Genomic DNA, 20,523 nt, shown 5'->3' on the forward strand with positions numbered 1-20,523 from the left:
TGTCTGCACAAGTTCCAAACTCCACACTCCGCTCTTTACTTTCCAGTCAATCTGCCTGGGCTCTGGCCTCTGGATGGCCTCAGAAACAGCCAGAGGAGGTGGTGCCAGCCTGAACCGTCCCAGGCTGCTTTGGGTTTGGCCCACACACACTGCTTTTTCTAAGCGGGCTTCTGGCTTGCCTGGGAAATAAATGTTGAAACCACCTTGCTGTGATTCCACTTCCCAAAGCATCTCCCTGGGGCCACAGGAGCCTAGACTGGATGCATGACTCCAAAGCAATCAGTATTCCTTAAGACTCTCTGGACAAAATGTCCTGCCTCTTATACCCTCAGTCTCAGTCAAATGTTACCACAAGGATCTCTGCATCTTTCCCAGCTTGGAGCTTTCCCTGACATCCACCTAAAACAAACTAACCCAGGGCGCCTGGGTGGCTCAGTGGTGGAGCATCTGCCTTCAGCTCAGGTCATGATCCTGGGGTTCTGGGATGGAGTCCCGCATTGGGCTCCACACAAGAAGCCTGCTTCTCCCTCTGCTTATGTCTCTGCCTCTCTGTGTCTCTCATGAATAAATAAATAAAATCTATAAATCAATCAATAAATAAAATAAACTGACCCAAACAAATCTCAATGTGTAATGATCCCTCCACGTCAAAGAACTTAAAGAAGAAGCAGGACATCACCCCTGCTCGTTTAACCTCCTATCTTAATCCAGTTCACCTCTACAATACTCCCATAAAGTGTTCTCATTTTTCCAGAGAGAATACTAAGAGCCCAGAGAAAGTAAGTGATTTGCCCAAGGTAGCACAGCCAAGAGGTAGCAAAACTGGAATTTATCTGACCTTAGGTCCAATGCTCTTGCTGCAAAATTACACCCAGCGTGAACCATTAGACCCAGAAGACACTCAAGGAAAAGGTTTTCATAATAACTTTTCTGTGCCTCATTTTTCATCTGCCATTTTTAGGGCAGCCATCTGTCTGAAAAATCTGAAGAACTGAGGAATTTAAATGAGAAAAGGTGCCTCCCTGTCTGGAAAGAGGGTGGCTAATTGTTACAGATTAACGACAGAGCACTGCAAAACAGCCGAAGACAAATGGAGATTACACATGAAGTGAAGAAATAGGCTGGAGCAGGAGCCTAACCCTGAACAAAAACAGATTAGCCTAATCTCCGAATCAGCAACCTAGAAACTCTAGTGATTCCTCGTTAAACCCTGGAACGGAGAAGTGGCCAGAAAAGGGAGAGGAAAGAGGCAGGCTGACTGGAAAGGGCAAAACTTCATAAAGAGGGAAGAAAATTCTACTAAGGGACAGGCAGCATACAGAAATGGGAAAGAAAAGCCAGAAAGATAAAGAAAAGCAGCAGGAGAAATGTCATGATTGTGGGGCAAAAAAAGAAAATGAGATAAAAAAGAGAAAAAAACGATAAACAACAAACAACAGTTGTTAGAACAGAGAAACCCAAGGGCTACCCCAAATGAAGATCAGCGGGGTCCTAGCATGAATTTATTTAGATGAGTGTTCCTGAAAATAGAGTGGCTCCTTTGTCAGCTTCTAGGTCAGAGATCAACCTAAAATCAGAATGCTGGGGAAAATCTTCAAAATGGTGATGGGATAAAATAGAGAGGCTCTCTGGTATGTAGGTCTGTAGAGTTCAGCTCCAGGAGCCCAAAAAAAAGCAGTGGAGGAAACTCGATCCTCTTTGTCGGCTTTCAACTTGCAGAGAAATGCAGCTCTAAAGGAGGGGGCGGGGGGGGGGGGGGGGGGGCAAAGCCTGAGGTTTTGAAGTCTAGAGCAAATTGCAAACTTTGGTGAGAGGTAGAGTTACCAAAGAGCTCAAGGACACAGAAAAAGCAGCAGGAGAGGAATCAGGGCAGGCAGCCCTGAACAAACTGCCTGTTTTCAGCAGAGGACTCTCTCTGCCCCCAGGTAGCCAGATGCCGTGTGAGCTGGCCGCCAGCCCTGCTCTGAGGGTCCCCAGCTCCTCAGATCCCACTAAGAGGCAGAGTTCAAGTTCCTGGCTTTTGGCCCAGCAACGCCCAATTTCTTCCTGTTAACAGGAGTGGCTCCAGAGTCATCCCATTCCCTTCCCCCTGGGAGGGGAGAGAGGAGACCAAGGGCTGGACTCCTTTAGTGGAGAAAACAATGAGTAAACAGGACATTTGCCCTTGAGTCCCGAGGGTGCCTGTCACAGGGCTGTGATCAAAACTGGAGGCATAGGGGCACCTGGGTGGCTCAGTGGTTGAGTATCTGCCTTTGGCTCAAGTCATGAGCCCAGGGTCCTGGGATCGAGTCCTGCATCAGGCTCCCCGCAGGGATCCTGCTCCTCCCTCTGCCTGTGTCTCTGCCTCTCTCTCTGTGTCTCTCATGAATAAATAAATAAAATCTTAAAAAAAAAAACTGGAGGCATCTAGCTAAAGGATGCTTCGTGCCTAGGAAAAGGAGAAACGAAGAAGAGAGAAACGTTAGAAACATCACTTTTTTTTCCCTAAACTTTTCCGGAGAAAAATCCAGATTATCATTAAAATTGATGGAGTACCAAGAGTTGTGAAAGCACCTCGTCTGTCCCAAAATATTTGGGACAAATATTCATGCTTCCCAAAAATATTTCTAATAGGGTACCTAGAAACCCACTGACGAAGAGGAAACTCATCCCAAGGGACTCAAAAGATAGAAAGGACAACTGGCCAGTATCGATATTTGTAATAACTGTCATCTTCACATGCAAGACAAAAATGTGTTGTTGGCTTTTTTTCCACCACAAAATAAAATTAGCATTCTACAAAGCAAGGGAAGCAAGTAATTGAGCTTTTAGGGTGGTTCAAATAAAGCATTTGTTTACTCAAAAACTTTCCGTCCATATGTTTTCTTATTAGGAAAGATTATAATTAATTTTTGTTATATGCTAGGCAAGACATATAATATAGAATAAGACATATCTGCCCAGGGAGAAAAATGAAGAGTCCAAAGAAGATTTTGGGAGGTGCAATGTGTATGTTAACAAATACTTACCATATTTGTGACTGGGGGGAGGGGCGGAGAGAATTCCAAGCAGACACCACACCCCTGCATAGAGCCCCACGTGGGGCTCGATCTCACGACCCTGAGATCGTGATCTGAGCCATAATGAAGAGTCAAATGCTTAACCAACTGAGCTGTCCAGGTGTCCCTGAAATGTGTCCTTGAAGGACAAACAGGAATTCTGGAGAGAAAAGAGAAACAGAGGCACTTGTGTTGAAACAAATGGGAGGGGAATGGGCAGGAAATGTGGTCTCTGCAGGGGCATGCAAATGATTTCTCCGTGCTCAGGCAGGAGTGGCAGGCCAGGAGGCTGGAGAGAGAGGCCAGGCCAGAGGCTGAGGGGGTCCTCATTCTCCATCCTAGGGAGTATAGACTTGATCCTGACAAATACACCATTTGGAAGTAGCTAAGATATGACCCAAAAAGAGAGGAATTACTCTAGTATTTACCAGACCATTGAAAATAATGAGGAAAAGCCTTGGGATCTCAACTACCACGTACTCTACCAACTTTCTCATAGGTTCACTGGCCTGGGAGCCAGAATGAAAAGTACAAACTTAATACCCACCTTCAGAAGACGCAGGGACTCCCAGCCATCCCTACCAACAACAGTGCCAATTTATAGCTCCTTTCTTTTTCTTTCTTTCCTTTTCTTTTTTTTTTTTTTTTTTTTTTTTTTTTTTTTTTTTGGAACTTCTGGTGAGCTTCTCAAAGATGAGAGAGGGAAGCTGGGATATAGATGATAGGTGGGCTCTCAGCCCAAAAGAAGCCATGTGTTCCCCTTGATTCCCCTCCTTGCCTCTTTGCCTTGCATCCTCTAGAGATATTTATTCCAAAGCCAAGTCTGGATCTGAGACTGAGCTCTAATAGCTTAGAAAAACCACGGGAGGGAACGGCTTTCCATCTCCCCACCTCACAGCAGCTTTTATACCTCCCCAGTAAAGCCCCGGGCTCCTTTCTTAATTACAGAGAAGGGGTATTGCGCTCTTATTAACCAGCCCACGGAAGTGACTCTGAAGTTTAACCCTTCCCTTACTCTAGAGAACAGCTAGATGATTTGCATAGGGCAGGAGAGATGGGTGTCTTTGAAGATAACCGAAGGACCTCCCTGTTCACCATAGGTACCACATCGAAATAATAGGTGAGAATTTACCTTTACATCATGTTTATTGACGAGCATAGTATCTTCTGGTTACCATGACTAATATTCGTTCTTAGGAAATTAATTCATTTCCTGAGAAAAGACACAGCCACTTCCTTTTCTTTTTTTTTCTACTATACACTGGGAGGCATGAGGCAAGAGTTTGAATCCCACTTGCTTAGACCCAAATGGACACTGGGCCACTGACTAGCTGTGGGGCCTTGGGCAGATAATTTCATTCTCTGTGCCTCAATTATGTCATATGTAAAATGAGAATAGTAATATCTGCTGCATAGGCTTGGTGTAAGAATCAGATGAAATACTATATTTAAATACAGCTCTATGCTCAGTGCCCATAGAAAAACAGGAAATTTGGTTGTTTGTGATTATATTCAGTTAAGATATTGAAAACTGCTCCCATGACCACTTTGGGAGGAGGTCTGAGAGTTTCTTATAAACCCAAGTTTCATATAAAGCTAAACACCTTAGCAATTCCACTCCCAGGTATTTATCCAAGAGAAATGAAGCTATGTAACAACAAAAAGAATATTTGTAGAAGTTTGATTCATAATAGTTTCATTTAGCAATAATCATGCCTCAGATAAACCTCATTGGCTACAATACTGCCACTGCACAAAGCTTAATTCATAATAGTTCCAAATTAGAAACAGTCCAAGTCTCCATCAACAGAAAAATGGGTACTTCTGTAGAATACTCATACAATGGGATATTACTCGACAATAAAAAAGAACAAACTTCTGATACATTCAAGCACATGTATGCATATCAAAAATACTATGTTGAACAAAATTAGTCAGATGTAAAGTAGTATGTACTCTCTGGTTTCATTGATATGAAGTTCTAGAACAGGCAAAACTGATCTTTGGTAGAAAAAAATCATAACAGTGTTTGCTCTTAGGAAAGTGGGGACAGGGGTTGACAGGAGGGGCATGAGAGAAATTTCTAGAGTGATATTATTCTGCATCTTGATAGAGGCTTTGGTTACAGAGGTTTGTGCATTTGAAAAAACTCTTTGAATGGCGTACATTTAATGTTTTGTGTATTTCATTGTATGAAAATTTTATTACAATATTTTTATTTTTTTAAAGATTTTATTTATTTATTCATCAGAGAGAGAGAGAGTGAGTGAGAGAGAGGCAGAGACACAGGTAGAGGGAGAAACAGGCTCCATGCAGGGAGCCCCATGCGGGACTCGATCCTGGGTCTCCAGAATCACGCCCTGGACTGAAGGCAGGCGCTAAACCGCTGAGCCACCCGGGCTACCCATTTCAATATTTTTAAAAGGAATTTTAAACAACTATTGGACTCATTAATGCTAAAGTATGTAGAGGGATGTGTTCTGATATCTGCAATTTAATTTTAAAATGCATCAGAAAAATAAGACACATTGATGGATGAGTGGATAAAAGGATGGATGAGGAATGAGCAGATGCATGACAAAACATGTATAATAAAATATTAATTGAAGAACCAAGGTGGGATGTACAGATATTCACTATAAAATTCTTCCCACTTCTCTGCAGTTTTGAAAACTTTCATAAGATGTTGGCAAAATCTATTCCCTCTTTCACCAAGTTTCCTTAGCATTAAGTAAATGTTTTTGTTTTGTTTTGTTTAAAGATTTTACTTATTTGAGAGAGAGAGAGAAAGAGAACGAGCAGGGAGAGTGGCAGAGGGAGAAGAAGACTCCTCACTGAGCAGGGAACCCGACATGGGGCTGACATGGGGCTGAATCCCAGGACCCTGGGATCATGACCTGAGCCAAAGGCAGATACTTAACTGAGCCCCCCAGGTGCCTCCCATTAAGTAAATGTTTATAAAATGTTTAAGATTTATTGTTTTTACATTATTCTGGTTTAAACATTATTCCTTAGAATACTGGTAGTTTTTTTTATTAGATTTTATTTATTTATTCATGAGAGACAGAGAGAAAGGCAGAGACACAGGCAGAGGGAGCAGCAGGCCCTCTGTGGGAACCCGATGTGGGACTTGATCCTGGGACTCCAGGACCATGCCCTGAGCCGAAGGCAGATGCTCAACCACTGAGCCACCCAGGCATCCCACTAGTAGTTTTTAACAAATAAAAATTACCATTAATAAAAAAATAATTCCGGGGCACCTCGGTGGCTCAGTTGGACTAGCTGCTCAGCAGTCTGTTTCTCCCCTCCTTCTACCCTTCCCCATGCTAGGGGAGTGTGAGACCCTTGATCTCAGGGTTACAAATTCAGCCCCATGTTGGGTGTAGAGATTACTTAAAAATAATTTTTTTTAAAGTTGTCTAATATTGGGCAGCCCCAGTGGTTCAGTGGTTTAGCACCACCTTCAGCCCAGGGCGTGATCGTGGAGTCCCGGGATCGAGTCCCTTGTCAGGTTCCCTGCGTGGAGCCTGCTTCTCCCTCTGCCTGTGTCTCTGCCTCTCTCTCTGTATCTCTCGTGAATAAATAAATAAAATCTTTTTTTTTAAGTTGTCTAATATGTACCCAGGGCTGTGGTAGGCAAATTATACATATTATTTCTGATCTCCATAATTGCGAGATAAGCAAATGTCTCTACTTCATAGATGAGGAAATTGAGGCTCAGAGAGATTTATTCATTCTAGTACCTATTGAGCCCTATTGTAGGTAGAGAGAAAAGACTAAAAAGAATGATTAACCAGGGGTGAGGTTGAAAATCTAATCAGAAGCCAGGCCCTAACGGCTCTTGATAAGGGTTAAGATGTTTGGACTTTATCTTGAAGACAAGTAGAGAGACTTTGAAAACTTTTAACCAAAAAATAACCTGATCAGATTTGTGTATTTAAAAAAATCACTCAAGGGGCACCTGAGAGGCTTAGTCAATTAAGCATCTGACTCTTGATTTTGGCTCAAGTCACAATCTCTCTCCCTCTCCCTCTATCCCTTCCCCTATTCGTGCCCATGCACACACACACTCTCTCTCTCTCTTAAATAAATAAATAAAATCTTTTTTAAAAAGAGTGATTGAGAGAGAGCATGAGCCAGAGGAGGGGCAGAGGGACAAGCAGACTCCCCACTGAGCAAGAAGTCTGATGTGGAACTCAATCCCAGAACCCTGGGATCATGACCTGAGCCCAAGGCAGACATTTAACTGACTGAGCCACCCAGGTGCCCCTAAATAAATAAAATATTTTAAAGAAAGATCACTCAACTGGGAGGTACCTGGCTGGCTCAGTTGGCTCAGTTGGTAGAGCATGTGACTCTTGATTTCAGGGTCATGAGTGCAAGCCCCACATTGGGCATAGAGTTTACTTTTAAAAAAAAATTTTTTTAAATGATCACTCAATTAATACATAGAGAAAGCAAATGGAGAGGAATGAGACTGGAAGCAGGAGGCTGTTCTAGGAATAGTAACTCAGGCCAGTGATCTGACCTGAACAGAAACCATGGCAGAGGAAATGGAGAGAAGTTAGGCACTTGGGAGATCTGAAGGAGAGGAGATAGAATGGATAGAGATTGGTACATGATCAGAAGTGGAAGTGAGGGTGAGTCAGTACTGAAGGACAATTCCCAAGTTTTTAGCATAATTGACTTGGTGGACAGTGGCTGCCTTTCTCTGAATTAGAGCAGATGAGGAGTGGTTGAATCTGACATTCCTGTGGTGGGACAGCCAAGCATAGATGCTCAGCACCCCACCAGATAAACAGACCTCAGCTCCAAAGAGAGCTCTGGGCTAGAGATTCCAGTTTCAGGTCTTTCACCCTTCTAGAAGGCAATTGTGGGAATGAGAATAGATGAGATGTCCCGGTACCACTGTAGAGGGAGAAAGGATGAGGTCCTAGGACAGAATCTACAGGCTGAACAACACCTAAGGAACAAGGAGAGGGAAATGTATGCAGAGACTGAGGAGGTGTGTCCGGGTGAAAGGGAAGGAGAGAGGAAAGCAACAGGAAAGAGTGGTTGTCACAGAAGCTAAAGGAAAGCAGAGCAAATATACAAAATAGAAAATGCTGCTGAGAGTCAAGTAAAATAAGGACTGAAAAGTATCCACCAGATGCCCCAATTGGTGACCTTGGTGAAAGTGGTTTCACCAGGAAAGTCATGACGTGGAGGCTATTTTGCAGTAGTTTGAGGGGTAACTACAAGGTGAGGAAGAAGTTTTCAACAGACAGAGCTTAGGAAGACAAGCAGAAAACAAGATAGCTGGAAGGGAACACAGGTAGAAAGAAGATTTTGAGATTTGGGCTCATATATTGATTTTAAGAAGGGAAAGTTTTAGCAGTTTAAAATGCTTATAGGAATGAGCCAGTAAACAGAAGGAAGTGTACTCCTTTCATTGTTAATAAGAGATTAAGAATGTTCTGGTTGCTCAGGAACATTCTAGTTTATACTTGTTGTCCTGCTGTAATGATTAACAGTACCCCTTCACACTTCAGTGTTATGGTTTGGGAGGTAATTTATATGGTCAGCCTAGATAAGGGGAGCCCCAGGATGGGCATAGACAAGGCTAACTTTGAAGGTAAAAGGGTGGGGGGCAAAAACTGAAGAAGTTTTCCTGTGTGTGTGTGTGTATGTGTGTGTGTGTTTATCAAGTTTTCTCTCCTCTTGAGAGAGTTCTCCCCTAATGACTTCTCCGTTATGTGTTTGGTAGGAAAGAAAGGCCACTGCCCCAGAATGAGACAGGAGATGGGGGATCAATTGTGTGAAAGAGAAAGTAGGAGGTCTGCGATAAGCTGATGGCAAGAATGACAGAGGAATTTCACCCAAGGCTGAGACTAAGAGGTCAGGTACGGTATGTACCCAAGGTTACCCACCTAGTGACATGACCAGAATCCAGAACCAGGCCTGCTTAACTTCCAGGCCATCTCCAGGGCCAAGTAAGTCTCTCTACAATACTAGTCTCCCTTCCTCATTAGAATTTATCAGACATGTCTGCAGTCAACCTCAGTTGGACCTGCAGGCCACTCTTTGACCCACAGGGCCTTCCTTCCCTTTCCACGACTACCACCTCCATCATTCTGGAAGACTTTTGAAACACACATCAATGAAGTACACATTAGGCATCCTCTTCTCAGCATCTCTCCTAAAAGAAAAGATTTGATGGGAAAATACTTGGAAATTGTGTCTACCGTGGGTTTGGATTATGCCAAAGTATCATCATTTTGTTCTATCTGTATCCTATTACTCATTTGGGGGGGGGGGTTAACAGTTTCAAAAACTAAATCATTTTGAGCAACTACTACAGTCAGGTGCTGTCTTCAGGAATGCAAAGATTAAAGAAAAGATAAGATCTTAGCCCTCAAGGAGTGATCAGGTTTTTAAGCAGTATCACAAAATGAGGTGCTTTGCAATGATAAAGTACATGCCAGGTGCAAGTGATAGCACAAGAATAAGAACAAACTCTGCCTGGGAGCACTCGAGAAGCCTGCTCTGAAGAGGTTAAACATACCTGGCATCTACTTGTCAAAAGCTCAGAGCTCTCTGGGCCAAGGTCTTGGCATTAGGGTTGAAACAGTGTGGCCTGTGTAGGAATTTCAAGTAGGATGCTGGAGTGTGGTAATACTAGAACCATCACTTGTTACATAGCTTACTTTTCATATCTTTACATCTCACAACAACCTTAGAAAGTACTTTAGTAATATTCCTATTTTTTTTATAAGTAGGATCCATGCCCAGCGTGGAGCCTAATGCAGGGCTTAAACTCATAACCCCAAGATCAAGACCTGAGCTGAGATCAAGAGTCAGACGCTTAACCGACTGAGCTACCCAGGCACCCCTTATATCCCCATGTCACAGCTGAGGAAATGATCCTGGAAGAAACTTGCCCAAGACCACACAGCTGGGAGATAGTGTAGCAGGGTTTTTTTTTTCTTTTAAGATTTATTCATTTATTTGAGAAAGAAAGAGAAAGCATGAGTGGGCACACCCAAGGGGGGAGAAGGGGCAGAGGGAGAGGGAGAGAGAAAATCATAAGCAACTCCTGCTGAGCACAGAGCCCTGAGATCATGACATGAGCCAAAACCAATAGACACTCAACTGACTGAGCCACCCAGGTGCCCCAGGTGTAGCTGGGTTTTAATTCTAAACCCTGTGGTACTTCTACAAAGCAAGCTTAGAATATAAGAGCAGAATGTCAGAAAAGTAGCTATGGAAGGTAAGATTCTTTTGTCTCCATTGTATGACAAGCGTTCTTCTCAGTTAAATTCTGAAAATGTAAGGGATATTTTAATAAGACATGGGCATTTAATTTTATTTTTTTTAAGATTTTATTTTTAAGGACACCTGGGGTGGCTCAGTGGTTAAGCACCTGCCTTCAGCTCAGGGCATGATCCCAGGTCCAGGGATTAAGTCCCACATCTGGCTCCCTGTGAGGAGCCTGCTTCTCCCTCTGTCTATGTCTCTGCCTCTTTCTGTGTGTCTCTCATGAATAAACAAATAAAATCTTTAAAAATATATATTTTGTTTTTAAGGGGCACCTGAATAGCTCAGTCTGTTGGGCATCTACCTTTGGTTTAGGTCATGATCCCAGAGTCCCTGGATCAAGTCATCCTGCTCAGGCTTCCTGCTCAGTGGGGAGTCTACTTCTCCCTCTCCCTCTCCTCCTCTTCCGGCTCGTTCTCTCTCTCTTTTGCTCATTCTCTCTCTCTCTCTCAAATAAATAGAACCTTTAAAAAAATATTTTCTTTTTAAGTAATCCCTACACCCAACATAGGGCTCGAACTCACTCCTGGAGATCAAGAGTCATGCGCCCCACTGACTGAGCCAACCAGGCACCCCAGTATTGGAAATTTTAAACACAAATAAGATAACGGCAATAAGAATGTCAGTAATGATAAAGAGGCTTCACTTTTCCTGAAGGTAATAGACGTTATTAAAGGGTTTTACACCCACTTAAGGATTTAAAGATAATCAAAAGTGGTGGCAACAAGCACCCACTGAATTATAACAGTAAGAGGATGGAAAATAATCTGTTGGTTAATTAAAAGACAGAGTCTCCACTTGAGCCACACTGTGCCAAGCAAAATAGGAAAAGGCTTCACCTTTTCCAACACCTCCAAATATTTTGCTCCATAAACATCATGAAAACAGCATGCTTTACCTTTGAAAACAGACCTAAGCTTCCCAGAATAAAGCTGAACTTGCAATCACCCTGCTGACAGGATAACTGCAAGTGGAAGCTTCCCGAACAAGTTTGCTGCAAGTCTTTACTTGAAATCCAAATCAGCAATTCTGTTCTCCCTCTGGCCTCAGACTCAGTACTATTCTCTCCTGCGTCCTTTTAATGCCACCTCTCATTCTTTACTATTTTCAACAATCATCTCACAGGGAAAAGGGAATTGGAGATACACTAGGTTTAAGAGGACATCACAAGCCAAAGAAGTATGGCATCTGTAACTCAAGCAATGGGAAGGATGGTGTTTGTTCCAGGGAAAAAGGAGATAGGAAAAGAGCATAGGATCAAGGGTCCAAGTCTTAGAACTGTAAGGAATCGTGGAGATGTGTCACTGCTACTAACATGCCCTAAATGATCATTCAGACAAACACCATTTCTCCAGGTGTTAATAAGTGTTGAATAAAAAGATGATTCTGTACTCAGGGGAAATGCTAAGTGAAACCAAAACAGATTTTGTTTTGTTTGTTTTGTTTATAGCTACAGTACTTCTCAGGGGTTTTAATAGGTTAATGTAGAACAAAAAAAAATGTTTGTACACATCACCTATTAATCTTTCCAGAACTTTCTGTTCACCGAAAAAATTGAGGACAGTGCTTCTCCAAATGGTATCTGCAGACTACCTGGACACTATAGGTCCTTAAGGAGAAAAATGCAAAACTAAGTGTTTAAAGGTATTATAAGTAACTTGACATTGTCGCTGCATCCAAGGCCATGATCAGAGGACTCATCACATAGGGTATAGAACAGCGTGGGTGTCGCAGATGGCACGGCAGGAAGCATATGGTGTGAGCCTTGTACTAAGCACATGCAGTAGAACCACATATTGGTCATACTCCAGTGTTGGCTGAGTGCTGGTTAAGGAAACACTGATGGGCCTAATCTCTATTATACATATGGCAGTGTTCACACCCAGAGAGATAAAGTTATTCAAGTTCATGAAGGTCAGCAGCAAAGGGGTGAGCCTATGGGTTGCCAATGGGGGGAGCCAAGTGGAAGAAAAGCTATCTAAAGAACTAGAAAAATTAAAAAGAGGAGAATGTCACTGAAAATGATTACATGATGGTGTTTCTGATTGTCAATGGCATTCAGCCAGCAAATCATCGTGCAGCCCCTCCCAGCAACGCTACAAAGATGTGAAATGAAAATGAATTCAAAAGAGGCAAAGCTAATGTCAAAATCTGGTAAGAATCTCCATAATGAACTAGATTGAGGAAATCCAATCTTGAAATAGCACATACCTAAAAAAAAAAAAAAAAAAAAAAAAAAAAAGTGGGAAAACCATTTGTAGCCCTTCTCTCCATCTAGCATGGACCTCGACCTAAGCTAGGCAGGTAACAAATGAGTGAAGCTGGCCAACGATGAGACAATAAGAAGTGAGTGGGCACTGTGGCAAACCAGAAAGAACACATCCCCATCCACTGACACCTGATGTTGTTGACATGAGAAAGGCAGACCTAATACTGTCAGGTCACTTTTTAAAATTATTCTTAATATGTTTCTTAATTAAACTTTTTATGTTGAGATACTTGTAGACTCACATCAGCTGTGAGAAATAACAGAGATGGTATGACTCAGTTTCCTCCAATGGTAACATATTGCGAAACTCTAGCACAATATCACAACCAGGATATTAACAGTCAAAATACAGAATATTCCCATCATCACAAGGATCCTATCACATCCTTTTTTTTTAAGATTTATTTATTTATTCACGAAAAACACCGAGAGAGAGAGGCAGAGACACAGGCAGAGGGAGAAGCAGGCTCTTCACAGGGAGCCCAATGCAGGACCCAATCCCAGACCAGCCACCCAGGTGCCCCTGAATACACGTATTTTTAAAACCACATGAACATTCTCTATATGATTTAATCTACATTGAGTTCAACAACTGGCAAAACTAATCTAAGGTGGTAAAGAGCAGGATGGGGGTTATCTTTGGTGTGAGGACAGTAACCAGCAGGGAGCATGAATCTGGCTTCTGAGGTTCTTGACCTGCTGCTTTCCTCTCCTGGTGCTCATTCCATGGATATATCCACTCTGTGGAAATTCATCAGGCTGCATGCTTCTGATTGTATGCTTTTCTACAGCTAGGTAAATAAAAACCTGACTTAAACAGAAAACTCTCTATACCAATGACCTGACATCTTAATGATGGTACAATGGAACACAGGGAATTCTAAAACATAAGACAGATGTGACATTGTGACATTCTTATAAAATATCTGTAATCATTCATTGAAACACACGGTCATTAAAAAGTTTACCAGCTTCTTGAAAAGAAGTGCCCCATCTCACTGATCAGCACAGCACCTTAACACAAAGCAGGTGTTCCCACACATTGGTGAGTAAACTGATCTTGGCTTAGCAGAAGTGAGTTCTCTTAAGGATAATGGTGAAAGCATAAGTATTGAGTAAAAATTCTTTCTTCTTGACAAGACCAAAGTCAGGTTCTTCTTTTCCCAAAAAGCCACTACCATTTTGAGGTTTTTGCCTAGTTTGTTTCTTTGGTATTCTTATATGTAATGATTTGTGGCGATTTGCTTGTAACAGTCAAATTCAACCATAGAACTAGTAATAAGAAACTCCTAATTGGCTATAAAAAAAATTAAGATTTATTTATCAACCTGAGAGAGAGAGAGCATGAGAACATGAGCAGGAGGAGGCACAGAGGGAGAGGGAGAGGAAGAGAATCTCAAGCGGACTCCACGCTGAGCACAGCACCCTCAGAGCTCTCTGTGGCCTCAACATAGGGCTCCACTTAGAGCTTGAACTCATGACCCTGATAACATGACCTGAGCTGAAGTCATGCTTAATGACTGAGCCACCCAGGAGCCCCAAATTGGCTAAAATCTTAAAGTTTATATTTATTATTTTTTTAAGATTTTATTTGAGAGAAACTTAGAACATGAGCAGAGGGAGTGGCAAAGGGAGAAGCAGACTCCTCATGGAGCAGGGCACCCTAGGCAGGGCTGGATCCCAGGATGCTGAGACCATGACCTGAGCTGAAGGCAGGTACTTAACCAACTGAGCCACCCAGGCACCCCTATATTAATTATTATCTCTTTTACCCTGAAAAGCAAAAACTCATGAAAGAAAATGTTATTTAGCAACAGAATCACTGAAAAAGAGATCAAGAGATCAGACATACTAAATGCATTCTTACTTTCATCTCTTACCCACTCCTTTTCTTTAAAAGTAAACACTATGCCCAACATGGGACTTGAACTCAGAACCCTGAGATCAAGAGTCACAGAGTCCAACTGAGCCGGCCACATGTACCTCTATCTCTTTTTCATACTGTCTCCTCCTTCTAACTTTCTTCCTCTGCTCCCCACCTACTCACAGCCTTTCTTTTCTTTAAGTCAGGGCGTGTGGGTGGCCGTATAATTTATCATCCAAACTAGGACACTTCTGAGAGTGAAAGTGGCTTTACTGACACTTACATGGGAAAAACAGGCAGACAGCAGGACTGTCATAGGGACACTACTTTAAATTCTTGGGTTCACAGTTTCCACATTTATAAGACGATGGGAGTGGACAGGGTGACTTCCAAGAACCCTGCCAGCCCTTTCCATTCAAAGAGACTACTCTTCTGATTTAAAGTGCTTCATCCAGGGCACCTGGTGGCTCAGTGGTTGAGCATCTGCCTTTGGCTTGGGTCATGATCCCGGGGTCGTGGGATCAAGTCCCACATCGGGCTCCCACAGGGACCCTGCTTCTCCCTCTGCCTGTGTCTCTGCCTCTCTGTGTCTCTCATGAATAAATAAATAAAATTCAAAAATATATATAGTGCTTTGTCCTTGAGTTCAGTCAAACTCAGAAAGAAAATTAAAGTCAGGTTATTCTTTCACTAATAAGCTGCCTCAGGCCTCAGGACCACTGTTTCTCACCACGGATCTGTTGAATGTGGAGAAGCAGCAAAGGTGCTGAGTTAGCTAAGGTATTTTAGCCTGTCTGCCCTCCTGAGGCCTGAGGCCTTGAAGGGAAGAGAGCAGGTTGGACCTGTTAGCTCAGGAGTGTTTCTGGGTGGAAAGTGCAGTCAGCCACTTGTCCAGGCAAAAAGGATGTGAGTCTTCTCAGGTGAGTCAGAGCAAGAGAGGGAAAAGGCTCCTGCCCCTCTTGGTGGGGGACTGCCCCCAGCTTCAGAAGGCGGAAATGCTCAGGGAAAAGTTAGTTCCGGTGTGTGAAGCCCCAGGATCAATGTCTGCAGTGCCAGGCTAGTCTAAATAACCAGAGGAAGGGTCTTTCTTTTAAAGAAAAAGCAAAAAGTATCACTTAAAGTTGTCGCCTTGGGACACCTGGGTGGCTCAATGATTGAGCGTCTGCCTTCGGCTCAGGGCATGATCCTGGGGTCCTGGGATCACTTCTCCATCTGCCTATGTTTCTGCCTCTCTGTGTCTCTCATGAATAAATAAATAAAATCTTAAAAAATAAAAAAAAATAAAGCTGTCATCTTGACATTGGGTATCAACTATACTTCAATTTAAAAACTAAATTACATAAAGTAATAAAACATTTGAAACAAATGCAACATTGTACATCAACTATACTTCAATTTTTAAAATAAAATTTATTCATGCATTAGAGCTGTCACCTTCACTGCAAGCTTTTATTGTAATGATGCTGACATCATCCCAAACATTTCTAGAATGACTCTTTTGGAATTGTCTTAGAAGGGGGAAAGAACCACAAGTTTTTTGAGATCCTTAATCGTGGCCAGTCTTCACACTTGCGAGAGTGAGTTTCATATTTAGACACATTTAAGTCACACAGATCAAATTTTAAGAAGGTGGGGGAAGAAATGAGTGACCAAATTGGGCATTAGTTGTAAAATCACGAGAATGGTTATCTTGTGAATTGTGTAAATGGTCCCTGAGGACCTTTAAGAAATAAAAATATAGGGGTGACTGGCTGACTCAGTCAGAGGAGCATGAGACTCTGGATCTTGGAGTTGTAAGTTTGAGCCCCTAGTTGGGTGTAGAGATTACTTTAATTTTTTTTTAATTTTTTAAATAAACAACTATTTTGTGTGTAAATATAAGGGCATAATCTCCCCTAAGAGTTTAAAATCTTGGGATGCCTGGGTGGCTCAGTGGTTGAGCATCTGCCTTTGGCTCGGGCCCTGATCCCAGGGTCCTGGGATTGAGTCCTGTATTGGGCTCCCAAAAGGGAGCCTGCTTCTCCCTCTGCCTATGTCTCTGCCTCTCTCTGTGTCTCTCATGAATAAATAAATAAAATATATATATTTTAAAAGTCTAAGATTTCTCATACAGTTATTGAGTTGATCTACACATTAATGGGTATTCTCTTTTCAGGGATTAAGGCCTTTGATGATCTGGCCCTGCCAACTATCCAGCCCCACTTCCCCTTTTTCCAGCATCCTTGAGCCTTATTCTTAGCCATGCCAAACTAATCACGTGCTTGGTCTTACTTCCTCATGTGTACCCATACATGTTATGTCCACCCGATGAACCCTGATTTGCCTTTCAAGATTCAGCTCACATCCTATGAAGATTTTCCTGGCCCCTCCAGTCAGAGTTAATAGTTCCCTTAACACCTTGCAAAACTTTTATTATAGCTCTCCTGCACTATGCCATCATTACTTGTTTACACGTCTTCCTCTGCTTTTTAAAAAAAGATTTATTTATTTATTTGAGAGAGAGAGAGAGCAGGAGCAAGGGGAGGAGCAGAGGGAGAGGAAGAATCCTCAAGCAGACTCCTCACTGAGCATGGAGTCCAGGCTCGGTTCCAGGATCCTAATATCATGACCTGAGCCAAAATCAAGTCAGAAGCTTAACCTGCTGAGCCATCCACGTGCTACCTTTGTCCACTCCCTTGAGGGAAGATTCCAGGTCCTTTCTTTCTTTCTTTCTTTCTTTCTTTCTTTCTTTCTTTCTTTCTTTCTTTCTTTTTTAAGATTTTATTTATTTATTCATGAGAGACACAGAAAGAGAGGCAGAGACACAGGCAGAGGGAGAAGCAGACTCCATGCAGGGAGCCCAATGTGGGACTCGATCCCGGGTCTCCAGGATCACACCCTGAGCTGATGGCAGACGCTTAAGGGCTGAGCCACCCAGGCGTCCCCCAGATTCCAGGTCTTCATCGTCTCTGCAACCTCAGCACATAAGACTTCTAGGCATATAATAGGCACTCAATACACATTTTTTTTAAGTTTATACAAGAAAAATAATTTTTAAATTCATTTTTTATTGTTCAATTTGCCAACATACAGAATAACACCCAGTGCTCATCCCGTCAAGTGCCCCCCTCAGTGCCCGTCACCCATTCACTCCCACCCCCCGCCCTCCTCCCCTTCCACCACCCCTAGTACCTTTCCCAGAGTTAGGAGTCTCTCATGTTCTGTCTCCCTTTCTGATATTTCCCACTCATTTTTTCTCCTTTCCCCTTTATTCCCTTTCACTATTTCTTATATTCCCCAAATGAATGGGACCATATAACGTTTGTCCTTCTCCGATTGACTTATTTCACTCAGCATAATACCCTCCAGTTCCATCCACCTCGAAGCAAATGTAGTGTCCTGTGTACCTCGTGCCTCCCTAAAGCCACGCAGTATGGAGCGCCCTCTGGTGGAACCCAAGGAAGCTCCAAGAGGAAAGACCTAAAATCAGTCCCCGCTTCAACTTTGCGTATTTTTACAAAGATCATCGCCAAGACAGAAAAATCTGCATTGCACAAGAGCTTCCCATCTTCCACTGTTTTCAGCCTAGAAGCCATGATGAAATGAGAAGAGCAAACGTAATCTATAAAACATATAATAGATTCTATTTGAATATGTGTAATGCAACATTGAATAATTATTGTCAGAAGATGTCTCCTACTTTCATTCAACCATTAAAAGTCTTAATTATTGGGACGCCTGGGTGGCTCAGCGGTTGAGCGTCTGCCTTTGGCTCAGAGTGTGATCCCAGGGTCTGGAATCGAGTCCTACATCGGGCTCCCTGTGTGGAGCCTGCTTCTCCCTCTGTGTTTCTGCCTCTCCCTCCCTGTGTCTCTCATGAATAAACAAATAAAATATTTTTTAAAATAAAAATAAAAAATAAAAGTCTTAATTATTTTTTTAAAAGTCTTAATTATTGCCGCACCTGGGTGGCTCAGTCGGTTAAGTGTCTGACTTCAGCTTGGGTTGTGATCTCGGGGTCCTGGGATGAAGCCCCACATCTGGCTCCCTGATCAGCGGGAGTCTGCTTCTCTCTCTCTCTCTCTCTCTGAAATAAAATCTTTTTTAAAAAGTCTTAATTATTGAATGAGTATCAAAAATTATTGAATAATAATGGAAATTAAATAAATTATTAAATAAATGATCTAGGGATCTGAAACCCAGAATTTGGAGTGTACCTATTTATTCATTCATTTAATAAATAATGATTTAATTGAATAAGAATACTGAAGCTAAACGTTTACAAGGCACCTGTTATATGATAAGCACTGCTGAAAAAAAATGTTGGAAGATGCCGCAGCATTTGACTTCAAAGAACTCAGTAAGTCATTGGTCCGCATGTTACCCAAGTCTCTTAATGCATAGTTCCCCTTCATTGCTTTTTATTTCCATACAATTTAAATGTAAAGAAACTGGGTCATTTTTTCTTTTTTTTTTTTAAGTTTCTCGTTTTTTTTTTTTAAGATTTTATTTATTTATTCATGAGAGACAGAGAGAGAGACAGACAGAGAGAGAGAGACAGAAACAGGCTCCATGCAGGGAGCCTGACATGGGACTCGATCCTGGGTCTCCAGGATCACGCCCTGGGCCAAAGGCCGGCGCTAAACCGCTGAGCCACCCAGGCTGCCCTGGGTCGTTTTTTCTGATAAGAATTTTCCACAGTCTGGATTTATTTGACCTATATCAGCTTGATACTGTGTAATATTTTCCTTTGATTTCTTGTAAATCGGTATTGTATTTAAAGCAGTGATTCTCAGGGCACCTGGGTGGCTCAGTGGTTGAGCACCTGCCTTTGGCTCAGTTCATGGTCCCCAGGGTCCTAGGATCGAGTCCCGCTTCCGGCTCCCCGCAAGGAACCCACTTCTCCCTCTATGTTCCTGCCTCTCCCTCTGTGTCTTTCGTGAATAAATAAATAAAATATTTTTTTTAAACAAAAAAATTAAGCAGTGACTCTCAATCCTTCCCAAAAGTATCAGACTTATCTGAATGACTTGTTAAAACAGATTGCAGGGCCCTACCTTCAGAGTTTCTGATTCTGGTCCGAGGCAGTCCTGAAATTTTGCATTTCTAACAAGTCATCAGGTGATCCTGACATTACCCAAGAACGGATGATATAAACTACACCAGGGCTCATTCAGATTCAGAGTTGGCTTTTTGTATGCAAGACTACCTCACCTGTGGTATTGTGTTCTCCTGTCAAGAGACACATAATGCACGCGGTGTTATATACCACTGATGAATCACTGAACTCTACCTGTGAAACTAACAATTCATTGTGTTAAATAATTGAATTTAAATTTAAAAAGAGGTACCTGTGTGGTTGTCTTTTTTGTGTGATATGAATAGTCTTTGATGCTCAGTGCTTAGATCTATTCATTTATTTGGTATTGCAAAATGGTGATATTCTTATCATTCCTTCTTCATTTACTAACTAGACTGTTTGTGGGAAGAGAAACTTCCTCATCTACTAAATAGTTACCCAGTGGGATAGTTCATATCAGAAAGCCCCATTTTGAGAATAATGAGTTGTTTCACCAGCATCATCTAATGGTTACCAGCTAAAGATTTGTTTTTGTTTGTATTTGTATTTATTTGTAGTGTCATTATAAACTCATGTCATTAAATGTGTTTGATGCATTTTGAACATTACAATTATTTTTTTAATAATAAATTTATTTTTTATTGGTGTTCAATTTGCCAACATACAGAACAATACCCAGTGCTCATCTCGTCAAGTGCCCCCCTCAGTGCCCATCACCCATTCACCCCCACCGCCTGCCCTCCTCCCCTTCCACCACCCCTAGTTCGTTTCCCAGAGTTAGGAGTCTTTATGTTCTGTCTCCCTTTCTGATATTTCCTACCCATTACTTCTCCCATCCCTTCTATTCCATTTACATTACAATCATTATCCTTATTGATTCTTAAATTATCTCATCTTTGACCAGTGGGATCCTCTTCAAGTTGGCTCCTGAATCCTGGTGATGGAGGAGCAGAAAGCAAGCTGAGGGCAAAGCACAAGCTGACATCCCACACTCCCA

The 20,523-nt window shown here is 42.2% G+C and overlaps 1 pseudogene; it reads right to left on the minus strand.

Moving 5' to 3' along the window:
* Positions 1–4,683: 4,683 nt before the first annotated feature.
* LOC129498008 (U4 spliceosomal RNA) lies at positions 4,684–4,799 on the minus strand (annotated as a pseudogene).
* Positions 4,800–20,523: the final 15,724 nt, after the last annotated feature.

The sequence above is a fragment of the Nyctereutes procyonoides genome, unplaced genomic scaffold (assembly GCF_905146905.1).
Source record: "Nyctereutes procyonoides isolate TBG_1078 unplaced genomic scaffold, NYPRO_anot_genome, whole genome shotgun sequence".
NCBI lineage: Eukaryota > Metazoa > Chordata > Mammalia > Carnivora > Canidae > Nyctereutes > Nyctereutes procyonoides.